Here is a 13502-nt window from a genome sequence, read left to right as displayed (position 1 = left end):
TTGCAGAAAACATAGGAGTGCATGTGTCTCTTAATCTCTCAATCTCTTTACTTGCATAAGAATTAGAATTCATAGTAAGAAGACTGTCGTAAGGATATAGGCCATATGTTGATTTTCATTAAAAAAATAGTCCTGCTTTTTCTGAGAGAAAGTTATCCAATTTGATTGATTTGATAATGAGGACCAGCTTTTACCAGTACAGACATTTTCTCTAAACTGAGTGAGATAAATTTTCTTCTTGAAAGTTAAATAAAAATGTATTTTAAAGGGTATGCCATATGCAATTTGCCTTAAAAAATACAAAATACATCTTTCATAATGATCTGAATATAAAATAATCTTAGGTGTAAACTTAAAAAGTGCAAGAGGTTACCTAGGTTTTAAAGCCTTTACGGAGCATATGATTCAAATTTTTGAAGGCCAGTGCTTGAGAGAGCTTTACTATATCACTGGAATAAACTGAAAATATTAAATGGTTACAATGACGTTCTGCAAGCCATTTTTATTGTAAGTGACAAATGCAAGTTGATCCTATCCTATGACAACAACCAAACAAAATATCTTCCCTGAATTGACTTACCTTTATTTACCATGAGATCATGACCTGAGCTGAATTCGGACACTTAACTGACTGAGCCACCCAGGCACCCCACTCCTAACATGTTTGGTTTGAAATTGCAAATAGATAGGTAGATGGATAGATAGATAGATAGACAGATAGATAGATAGATAGATAGATAGATAGGTGTATAGATAGAAAATAGATAGATGTATAGATAGATGATAGATAATAAATAGAGAATATGAACTAGGGAAAAAGCAAAACATTAAGCAAATATTTCAAAACATTGGAACTGCTTTGAATACAAGATATACATTTGTAAGTACATTTGTTTCTTAATAAAATAAGTGTTTCCTTATCTACACCAAATACAAATTTAATGAATATTTAATAATATTTCCTTTCTGATTCTAAGAAACTTGTTATTTTCTGTATGACTTCATTTGTCTTTATTACTCCTATTTTCAGAGGAAGTCACATATAGCAGAAAAAGCAAAGTCTCTGGACCCATAATTGGGGCATGTGATCCTATATTTTGAATTAAAATAAAATGTTTAGTTGAGATGTTTAATATAACAGTAACACGATTAGCTGGAAAAAGGAAGGTCCATTCACTCATTCATTCATCCATGTGTGAAGGATTTATCCAGTACCAGTGAGTACCCACTCTAAAAATGAATGAGACACAGTCCGTGTATAGCTGAAATTCATGAGAAACTCAGTCATTACACTTTAGTGTCCTAGAAGTACAAAGTGGTTTACAGAATATTATAGATACCCTGAAGAGGAGCATATGACAGTATCAGAAATCCAGAGGAGTCCATGGTAAGTGTTCAGTAAAATTGAGTTCTGCTTGATGAAGGTATTTACCTTCTTGTAAAGTGTTCAGTAAAATTGAGTTCTGCTTGATGAAGTGGAAATATTGGGGAACATTACAGATAGACAAAACAAAAATTCTAAATGGAAAAGTACAGTACAAGAAAGTTTTGTTTGTTTTTAGAAACCCCAAGCAGCTTAGTGTGCCCAGGAATTAGGGTGCATGGTTATGTGGTATGGGAGTTGGACAGAAGTAGGGATGGGTAAAGGATACAGTTCCAAAGGTGTTAGGCAAAACCAGAAAAATTATTTTTAAATATCCAGGAAACACATGGAAATACTTCAAGTAAGGAAGTGGTAACATAATAGTTTTATTTTGTCAAAATCACAATAATAGTATGGAGAGGGATGAGTCTAACTATGGAAAGAAAGAACAGTTAGGGGAGGTAAGAAATAGTAGTAGCTGAACTAGAAAATGGGAACAGATAAAATATAGAAGTTGCAACTATGAAAACAAAGTCTTCCAATTTAATAATTCAGTAAAAGTTGAGTTAAATGAAGAAGAAGCTAAAATGACTACTAAGGCTTTGGGGATTATGTATGAGACTATGTTAATGTTACTTCTCAAAACACAGAATATTGGGCTGCCTGTGTGGCTGAGTCGGTTAAGCAACCTACTTTGGCTCAGGTCATGATCTCAGTGTGAGTTTAAGCACCATGTCAGGCTCTGTGAGGACAGCTCAGAGCCTGGAGCCTGTTTCAGATTCTGTCTCCCTTCCTCCCCCCACCCCCTGCTTGTGTTTTGCGTCTCTCTTCCTGAAAAATACATATACATTAAAATTTTTTTAATTAAAATACAGAACATTAAAAAAAATACATGCTTTGGGAGACAAAACAGTGAGCTCAATTTTGAGTGCATAATTTATGAAATTACTAAGAACACTTTCAAATGGGCATAATCATTCAACTGGAAACATGGCTGGATTTCAGAAAGGAGATTTTCACTTCAAATAGCCCACCATTGTATACCAGTATATCAGTACAACAACAATGTACTATATTGGTCAGCATTTATTTCTATTGTAAGTGACAGAAATCCAATTCAAATTAATGTAGAAAAAAATTTCATTCATATACTATATAGTTATTTTTAGGTGCAAATTCATTAGGCATCCAAGATGCCATGTCTCTTTATTCCCTTTGGGTTGGCTCCATTTTCAGGGTATATTGTAAATGCTTCCATCTGCTTCAGGCTTCTCTCAAGCCATGACTGCTATCTCGACCCTGTATTTTCATGTCAACAAAACCTAGGAAAGATAGAATGCTTTTCTTTCCAAAAGCTATACCTAACATCTCACATCTCCTTTATTCTGTTACTTGCTCTTTCCTGAACTGATAGCCATGGGCAGGGTACATGATTTGCTTGGCTGCCATAGGCTAATTTTGTCTCATTGAAGCTACAAGCACCATTGTATTCATCTGGAAACAGTTGGGCTAAGAGCAGAGAAGGTGGTGGTTCCCTTAAGGAAAATTGGAATATGTTACCAAAGAAAGGGAATGAAATACTGGCCATGAAAAAATAATCACATTAAAGGAACAAAAAACAATAAACATCTATTATGTATGGCAATTAAAGCTATAAATTTGGAAGCAGATTACCTTGGATAATGTATAAGAAAGAAAAGTTGTAGTCTTGTGGTCTTTTAAGGAACCACCAACATTTGAGAGGTCCATAGAGAGTGAAGTTTTGGCAAAGACTTTTTGAATGAAAGAGCATATTGTAATTCTTAGATCATTTTCCTGGATCATAAATGATATCTCATAATCTTTTATGCCATATCTGGAATTGTTCTTTAAATGCTTTACTTCACACTTGCCCACATTGAAGCTCAATTGCCATTTGTCTTACCCCACACAGCTTCATGAGTTCTCTCTGCACTTTACTCCCACTGACTCAGCATTCCTTTGCTTAGAAGAACTTGGGTAACTTACTGTGTACTCCCACTTTTAGGTTATTTATAAAAATCTTTAAATAAAATTACTGTCAAACCTGGGGAATGACATTGTTAAACTTTCCCTCCCAGTAGAGAATTAATTTAACTCTGTTCTTTTTCTCCTAATTGTGTCTACTCTTTATCCACAGTAATCAATATGTATTTGTTAAGCAGCACACTATGTGCTTAAAAGTACACCAGGTTTGGGGGCATACTAATGAGTTTAAAGACATTAAAGAGATTCACAAGGCAATTTAACTTTATTTGCTTTTTTTTAAAGCAGTTTCAATGAAACTTTGCTTAAGAGCATGCATTAGTTATGTACAGTGTTCTCTGTTCTGACTCTTTCATTAATGAAAGGCCTTACCTTTGTTTCCAATTGATAATACACAGGCAGATTTCAATTTTCTTCTCAGTTTTAAACACTTATCCAATAAGTACTGAAAGTATTTGGAACCTGTTTCCGAAAAATATAGAACATTTCATAGAATTATTCCTAAGAATGGAAATAGGAATATTTTACTGTGGGTTGTGTCCTTCTCATCTATGTTATATGAGTGATTTGCAAATGTCAAATTATGTACTGGGGCCAGTCTCCTGATGGCAATTTTAACAGACTGAGGTGAAATGATAAAAATAAGGACAATGGCCACAGTTTAACAAATAGTAACATTTTTATAATTGAAAAGCCTATCCTTATGTCTTTCTGATTCTTTTAATGATAATATAACTTTCCTTTGCTGCTGCTGCTGTCTTTATGGGACAAGAAATGTAGCCATTTTAAATATCTGTAGTTGGCAAGTGAAAAAATTGGCAAATTTATGCTTGTCTTCCCTACTTTTTTAAAACATTATGTGGTTTGTAATTTTCTAAACATTAGTGACATTGATTTATATGCCAATAGGCAAAGAATTTTGTCTATGCACCTGAGCTTTCATTTCAGGATCTAAGTAAAAACTATGTAAATCCAAAAACTACAGAGGTTTCTCCCTACTATTCTCTCCTCATGGCAGACTGGCAGCCATATCATACAATCTAAGGTAAAAATATACGTTAAATTAACAGTTCAACTACATAATAGCTTCACAGGGAAGATTCATTTTCAAAACAGAGCTTAATTATCTCATGCTGCTCAATAAATAAATTTCTCTGTATTCTATGCTGGTAGATCCATCGTTGGGTGCATTTATACGTGCGTGGAAGTATGTACTTCTTTTCACGTTAGCCAAGAGGTTTCCAAGGGAAAAATAATTTAACTTGATAAATACATTAGTTAAAAAGACAGTATACATAAAGATAGAATTAAGATGGAGATTTATGACTTGAAAGCATTTCTTTATTTTTTATATTTTAGACAAATATCTCTTAGATACTAACAAGGTTCCAAGCACTTTGCTAGATGCTAGGAATAAATAAAACCAGATCTGGTCCCTCTTCTTGTGGAGCTTAACAAGTAATGGGAGACACAGGCATTCATCAATAGTGTTGGAAGAAAATACAATTTTATAACTTTGAAAACAGAAAAGAAGATATCTATGTCTATATCTAAAGTTATCTATCTATCTATCTATCTATCTATCTATCTATCTATCTATCTCTGGAGAAAATCTGAAGAATAAGTAGAAATTAATGAAACAAAACTGAATGGAAACAGACCAATGTGAGGGGCTAGTTGATGGCCACAACAAAAGATTTGTTGGAGTAACTCAATATTTCTAGGAAAAAAGGGAAGTCTACAACTGTATCATTACCAGGTTAATGTGATGAAAATACTTTGTTGGTTGAATGTAAAGAGTAGACTGTAGGGAAGCCAGGGGGGAATGCATTAGATTTCTATTGTGGATATTAAGAACAGAGGTAATGGTAGATTGGACTAAGAAAACAGTGCTACCAATATCAATGTTCAGAAGTAAATGAGCTTGAATAATATTTAACAGGTATATGTAAGAGGATTTTTGATGAGTTGGATAGAGAAAATAAGGAAATAGATGTCATGGTTAACTCTTACCTACTGATTTGAGTAATTAGATATTTAGGGATTCCATTACGTGAGAAAACAAGGTTTGAAAGAAGACATAGATATAGACTATGCAGAGATCATATACCTTTGATATAGTCAAGTGAAGTTTCAAGGAGCCAGCGGATACAGATGTCTAGAGTTAAGAGTGAGATTTGGCCTAAAGATATAAATGTGTTGTGTCTCTGCTTCTAAGTGTCAATTGGTGTGTATGTGATTACTGTAATTATCTAGGGAAATCATAGAGAGTGAAAAGAAGGCAGATTTTTCGACCGAGTCTTGAAGAATTCTAATTAGTAGAATTCTAATTAGTAGACAAGGTGAGGCTCCAAAGAGCCTACACCAAAGAAGGTGTAGAAGAGGTAGTCTAACATAAGAGAAGAAACAGAAAAGAGAAATGACCAGGAAGACAAGGGAAAATATGTTAACAAAAATGAATGCTGTTTAGAGGCCAAGTAGTATGATGGTTGGAAAATAGCCGATGGATTTAGAAAAATAGGCTTGATTGGTGATCATCATGAACAATTTTAAAGTAGAGTGATGGACTAAATTTATGACCAAGGTGAGAATTGTATAAAAGGCCAGAAAATGAAGAGAGTGAATATAGACAGCTTTCACAAGAAGTTTAACTATGAAACTAGAAGATCTTAGTCCCTACTTTTCAGACATTGTGTTACATTGAACAAATAAAAACAAGAAAAAGAAAAACTTAAGAAATTTAAACGAAAATATTTTAAGATTACTAAATGCTAAAATTCTCACTGTATGAGTGCAGTTTTATTTAGCACAGGTCTTTTTTGTAATTTGCATAGGTTTTTAATAGACACCATGCTTAATCATCCTCAAGAATCTGCCACTGTGATTCAAAGATGTTTCATATTCCATTTAAAATATCAAGCATCTAAAATAAAAAAGAATATATTAGTTCACCTCCTGGAGCTTTAAGATGTTTTAATAAAAACAACTAACACTAATAATGGGCTCATTAACATTTACCTCTGCCATCTATAGGCATCCTTGGATCTATAGCCAAATATAGTATGACTTCTACCAGGAGTGTGTAGATAATTAAGGCTGGAATTTCCTCAAGTTTATAGCAAATTCCCCAAACATTTGTTTTTTCTGATGCAAATTTAGTTGAATAACCTCAAGATATTCTTATCAACAGAGATGGCTATTTATACAATCATCTCTAAGGTGTTATTTAATGGGTTTGTAAATTTTCCTTTTCTAAAATATTGCACTGATCAGAAAATTTTTAAAAGAGACATCACACATTGTAAAATGTGCATTTCATGGGGATAAAGAACTGATCTTGGTTAAAATAAAAATATTCTGTAGGAGGATAATGAACTACCTCATGTCTACTTTTAATGCTTTGGTAATAAAGAGTTTATCTGATCCTGTACAAAGTGACAGTAAGCTTCTATCAGCTCATTATATAATGAGATATACCATGAGAACTTTTGAAGGCCAAGGAGTAAAAAGGTCTGGAGGTAAAGCACTAGTCTTAGAGGATGGGTGGAAAAACATCACTTCAAAGATGATTTTTTCCTCAAATTCAGCCTTATACACTAAACTAGGCTATTTGACTTAAGATTCTGGGTTCTTTTTTTTTTTTTTTTTTAATTTTTTTTTCAACGTTTATTTTTGGGACAGAGAGAGACAGAGCATGAACGGGGGAGGGACAGAGAGAGAGGGAGACACAGAATCGGAAACAGGCTCCAGGCTCTGAGCCATCAGCCCAGAGCCCGATGCGGGGCTCGAACTCCCGGACCGCGAGATCGTGACCTGGCTGAAGTCGGACGCTTAACCGACTGCGCCACCCAGGCGCCCCAAGATTCTGGGTTCTTAACCCTCCCAATCACTATAACATCTGTCTACCCCAAAATAGTTTATATACATTGCTTAATAAATATATAGTTTCATATTTAGGTAATGGCAAAGAATATAACGAATATATAAAGAATATAAAGAATATAAAGAATTTAAAAACAATAGAGCATCTTCTATGTAATTATTAAATGAAATTGAACAGTTATAACAAAAATTGGATGTCATTTAGTACTTTGATATTCTTGAAATGTGGGGCTCATGTACCACAAATTGGCTCACTCGGCATCCATTCCTAACTACCTTATCTCTTTTACGCTAGAAAATTAAACACCCTGTTTTCTTACACAGCTTCTAGTCAGGCATGAACTTGAAGCACATTTCTCACCAATGAGGTCAGAACAAATCTACAAGGAATTACTTGCATATCTACATACAAAGACAAAACCTCTAAGGAAGGAAGGCCTTGTTTCTTCTACCCTATTCCAGTCTGGTCCCTAGATATGGTATTATAGCACATGAATTGTTACCATGAGGCTGCATTAAAGATGGCAGAACAGAAGAGAAAAAATTTGTGTTATTGATGATACTATGGTGCCACTGTTCTAACACTGAACTTTTTTATTTTGTGAGACAAACAAAATAACTTCTTGTTTAAGTAATTGTTATAGGATGCTCATTTTTTTGCAGCCAAATGCTTTCTTAATCTCTGCAGATAGTGATTTGTCTTTATGTCTCAATAATCTTTAGAACGATGAGACCTTATACTCAGTTATTTAAATTCTGGGAATTATTCCAAAGAGATGGATTTATACCAGACCTATATGCCCTAAAATGCATGATTTTGGATAGGAAATTATATTATATGCAAAAGTGTTTATTTCAGCACTATTTATAATACTGAAAAGTAGAAAAATACAATGGTAAGTAGGGGTTGAAAAGTAAATTAAACAAGTGATGTTTATTTAATGGACCATTATCTAACAGTGACATGACTCTTGAAAATGAGTAATGCTAAAAGAAAATTTATTTTAATATAAATAGAAAGTTAAAAATTAATGCTCAAAATTATATACAATATGATTAAAGTGTCATATTAAAGTAAATAAAATGCTAAGTTTTTTTCAAGTTAGTATACTTTATGGAATATTTTGTTGCTATTTTATCATATTTTCCCCTTAGTATGTACAGTAATGAATAAATAGAACTTGTAAAGTTTTAAAACTTTCATGCAAAATTCCAAAAACACACAAAAGTGAGAGTGGTATCATAAATTCATAGCTTCGGATTGTTTCATCTGTATTCCTACATATATATTCTTTTTCCATTCTTGATTATTTTGAAGCTGTTACCACATCTTATCATTTTTCTGTAATAATTTCAATATATATCTTAAAAGATAAGAATGATTTTGTTAAGTTTTTAATTTTAATTACAGTTAGTTAACATACAACATTATATTAGTTTCAGGTGTACAATATAGTGATTCAATACTTCCTTCCATACATCATCAGGTGCTCATCATAACGAGTGCTCTTCTTAATCCCCATCGCTTATTTAATGCATCCCCCACCCCCTACCCTCTGGTAACCATCAGTGTGTTCTCTATAATTAAGAGCCTGTTACTTCATTTCCCTCTCTCTCTCTCTCTCTCTCTCTCTCTCTCTTTGATGTTTTTTTTTCTTAAATTCCACATATGAATGAAATTATATGGTATTTGTCTTTCTCTGAGTTATTTTGCTTAGATTATACTCTCTAGCTCCATCCATGTTGTTGCAAATGGCAAGATTTCATTCTTTTTTATGGCTGAATAATATTCCATTGTATATATTCATGTATGTATGTATATATACCACATTTTCTTTATCCATTCATCAATCGATAGACTTTTGGACTTCTTCCATATCTTGGCTATTGTAAATAATGGTGCTATAAACATAGAGGTGCATATATTCCTTTGAATTAATCTTTTTGTTTTCTTTGGGTAAATACCCAGTAGTGTGATTGCTAGATCATAGGGTAGTTCTATTTTTAACTTTTTGAGGAAACTCCATACTGTTTTCCACATTTGCTACACCAGTTTGCATTCCCACCAACAATGCATGAGTGTTCCTTTTCCTCCATTTCCCACCAACACCTGTTGTTTCTGGTGTTGTGGTGTGTTCTGGTGTCTGGTGTTGTGTCATTTTAGCCATCCTGACAGGTGGGAAGTGATATCTCATTGTAGTTTTGATTTGCATTTTCCTGATGGTAAGTGATGATCAGCATCTTTTCGTATGTCTGTTGTATGTCTTCTTTGGAGAATTGTCTGTTAATGTCTTCTGCCCATTTTTTAATTGGGTTATTTTGGGGAGGTGTTGAATTTTATAAGTTCTTTATATATTTTGGAAGCTGATCCTTTATCAGTTATGTCATATGCAAATATTTTCTCCCATCCTGTAGATTGACTTACAGTTTTGTTGATTGTTTCCTTTGCTGTGCAGAAGCGTTTTACTTTGATGTAGTCCTAATAGTTTATTTTTGCTTTTGTTTCCCTTGCTTCAGGAGACATATCTAGAAAAATGGTGCTGCTGCCAATGTCATAGAGGTTGTTGCCTGTGTTCTCTTCTAGGATTTTTATAGTTTTAGGTCTCACATTTAGGTCTTTCATCTATTTTGAATTTATTTTTGTGTATGGTGTAATAAAGTGGTCTGGTTTTATTCTTTTGCATGTTGCTGTTCAGTTTCCCCAATACTAAAATAAGAAAGCTTTTTAAAAATATAACCACCATGTCACTGTCACACTTACAGGGATTTAAATAATTCCATAATATGATAACCAAATATTCAATTCTTTGCAAATTTCTCTGTCTTATAACTTGTTTTCTGCTTATTTGTATTAATTAGAATCCAAATATGTTCTATGTATTACAATTGGTCAATGTAGCTCCTCTTTCTCTTATTTTTTTCACTTATTGAAGAAACTGAGATATCTGACAGTAGATTTTTTTTTAAGTGTGGCTTTATCAAATTGCATCTAGCTGGTGCCATTTATTATCTTCCTTTATCAGATGTGGATTCAATTTATTGAAAAAAAATATTATATAGATGGTTGTACTCTTTCATGTTTATGTGATACTAACAACCATTTGTGATCAATGGCAAACCCACCTTTTATTAGATTGCAAAAGGGTGGTATTTTACTTTTGAACATTCCTAAATTGTTTATTAACTGGAGTAAAATTTCATCTCTTCAACTGTTTGGTTATCTGAAGATTTCTCAACTCAGGTACTATTGCTAATTATAGACTGGGTAACTCTTTGCTTTGATGGGTTGTTCTGTGCATTTTGCATGTTTAGTAGCATATCTGGCCTCTTCCTACCAAATATTAGTAGTACCCTTCCTCAGTCATGAGAACTAAAGCTGTCTCCAGACATTGTCAGATGACCTCTATAAGCAAAATTGCCCACAGGTGAGAATCACTGGTTTATCCTAAAGTTTATGCATGAAATACAGGATAGATACTTGATTGCTTTCCTCTATTTGTCAGCTTTTAAAATGATGAGTTAGTTCTCAAGCTTTCCTTAGCGGGGATAGATGAGATGTTTTCTGAATATCATTATGAGCTCATTATTTTAAATGTAATTTATATCATGTAAATGTTATTATTCCAATTTATGCTTATTTTTTGTTTGTTTGTTTTGGGTCTGAGTCTCTTCAAGTTGTTTCCTGAATTCATTTGACACATCTATGCCATTGCTTTCTACTATAACAAATTCACCCAAGTTAATTCTGTCCATTTTTTGTCAAGGCCTAGCATCCATTATTTCTCCAAGGAGCCTTGTTTCTTGTAGTAAAATATAGAATTTGGAGAGTGAAGTCTGTGTACTTGAGGTGCGCATTACTTTTTAGGCCTTTCAGCATACAGAAATAGGAAATGTATATATACATACACATATATTTGCGTGTGTGTGTGTGTGTGTGTGTGTGTGCATGTCTGTGTGTGTATACTTGGATTCATACTTCCAATTCAAATCCACAGGATTTTTACTTAATTGTTAACCTGATACTTGTTTCTCTTTTCTCTACTGCTTCAAACCCCAATAATCAATGATGTTAACATAGTCACTTATTTGCTTTATACCCATAGTAGGACAAATTCTAATGTTGCTCTTACGTCTTCACCTCCTGGTAGTCATGCTCTAGTGTCATCCCATCCTCTTGAATGTGAACTGAACTGAGTGAATCACTTCTAATGAATAGAATTTAGAAAAAGTGATGTGATATCACTTCCCAGATTAGGTTGCAAAGAGCGTGACTTCTGTCTTACGGGCTTCCTCTAGTTCTCTTGCTGGTTTGCTCTGCGGAAATCCATCTGGTCTATTAGGAGCTGCCCCAGGGTGAGCATCCCATGGCAAGAAATGAGAGACACCTCCCACCAGCATCTTAAGAGAATCAGAGGACCTCAGTTCAACAGGCAAGGAAAAATTAAATCCTGCCGAAAACCATGTAAATGAGCTAGGAAATAGCTTGATTTTATTTATTTATTTACTTAAAATTTTTTTTAACGTTTACTTATTTTTTGAGAGACAGAGTGTGAGTGGGGGAGGGGCAGAGAGAGAAAGAGTGGGAGACAGAATCCTAAGCAGACTCCAACCTCTGAGCTGTCAGCATAGAGCAGGATGCAGGCCTTGAACACACAAACCATGATATCATGACCTGAGCTGAAGTTGGATAATTAAGTGATTGTCCCAATAGCTTGATTTTAAATATAATACATACAGCCTAGTCCTATAAGATATGTACACACACACACACACACACACACACACACCATCCTTACCACCAACAATTTGAATATTTAAAATATATTCAAAATAGTTAAAAGTTTCCTGGTCATTTATTTTTGTCCATACTATATAAATTACTAGAGATGGAAGCTATATTATTGTTTTAAACTCACGTAACATAATTCCTACCTGTGTGATTATACCACTAGGTCAATACCAAATACTAAATTAGGTTCATTGCTTTATTTTGCTTTTCTTTAGTATAAATTTTGTTTTGTTTTATAGTTATGAATGTATTTACATAGTTCTAAGGTTAAATCCACAAGCAAGGAATATTCACAAAATTCTATTTTCTAACCCTGATCTCTCCATCCTATTGTTTATCAAACCTCTCATGGGTATCCTTTAATTTTTTCAAGAAAATATAATCAAATATGTTTATATATTTATAGACTCTCTTAGGGATATAAGGTAAATAGTAGCAAACCATATATATAGTTCTTCCCCTTACTTTTGCTCATTTGTCAATATTTCCTATTTCAAGATTTCCTTGTCTTGATACCATCAAAATTTTGGCTGGAATATTCTTTGTTGTGAGGCACTATCCTGTATTGTAGGGTATTTAGAAGTATCCCTCTTCTCTATCCAATAAACTCCAGTAGCATTTCTCAGCCCGGTTGTGACAACCCAACACCTTTTTAAACATTGCCAAGGATCCCCTGGGGAACTATATCAATCCCTTTGAGAACCACTGTCTTTGCTATAAGCATAGTATGTTCCTTTTTTATTATTTTTATTATTTTTTAATTTTTTAATGTTTATTTTTACTTTTGAGAGAGAGAGAGAGAGGCTGAGAGAGAGGGAGACACAGTACCCAAAACAGGATCCAAGCTCTGAACTATTAGCACAGAGTCCAAGGCAGGGCACAAACCCACAGACCTTGAGATCGTGACCTGAGCTGAAGTTGGAAAGCTTAACCAACTGAGCCACCCAGGCGCCCCTTAAATTTTTTTTAATGTTTATTTATTTTTGAGAGAGAGAGAGAGACAGAGTGTGAATGGGGGAGGGGCAGAGAGAGAGGGATACACAGAATCCAAAGCAGGCTACAGGCTCTTAGCCGTCAGCAGAGCTCAACGCGGGGCTCAAACTCACAAGCTGTGAGATCATGACCTGAGCTGAAGTCGGACGCTTAACCAACTGAGCCACCAAGGCGCCCCAATATGTTCCTTTTATTTTAAAAAGCTGCACAATATTCATTTGTGTGCATATACCATAGCTTTTTTCTCCAGCCCCTTATTGATAGACATCTTATTCTTTTCCAGATTTTTGCTATTAAATCTTGTGCTTTTATCTTTTTTATATTTTTGCCAGTGTATCATTGGAGTAGGTTTCCCAATAGAATTGCTACATCAAAGCATATATGCATGTGTAGTTTTGCAAGATAATGGCAAATTCTCCCCTCATCCCTTAGGGTTTAAACTATTTTACTTTCCTACCATCAAATGTGAAA

The 13502-nt window shown here is 34.0% G+C and overlaps 1 protein-coding gene across 2 annotated transcripts in view; it reads left to right on the top strand.

The window, feature by feature from the left end:
* The window catches only part of LRRTM4 (leucine rich repeat transmembrane neuronal 4), a 711554-nt gene that overhangs the window by 89572 nt on the left and 608480 nt on the right, over positions 1–13502 (top strand). The window lies entirely within an intron of this gene.

The sequence above is a fragment of the Prionailurus bengalensis genome, chromosome A3, assembly GCF_016509475.1.
Source record: "Prionailurus bengalensis isolate Pbe53 chromosome A3, Fcat_Pben_1.1_paternal_pri, whole genome shotgun sequence".
Lineage (NCBI taxonomy): Eukaryota > Metazoa > Chordata > Mammalia > Carnivora > Felidae > Prionailurus > Prionailurus bengalensis.
Note: the sequence above shows the minus strand (reverse complement) of the source record. Positions and strands in the feature narration are given on the sequence as shown.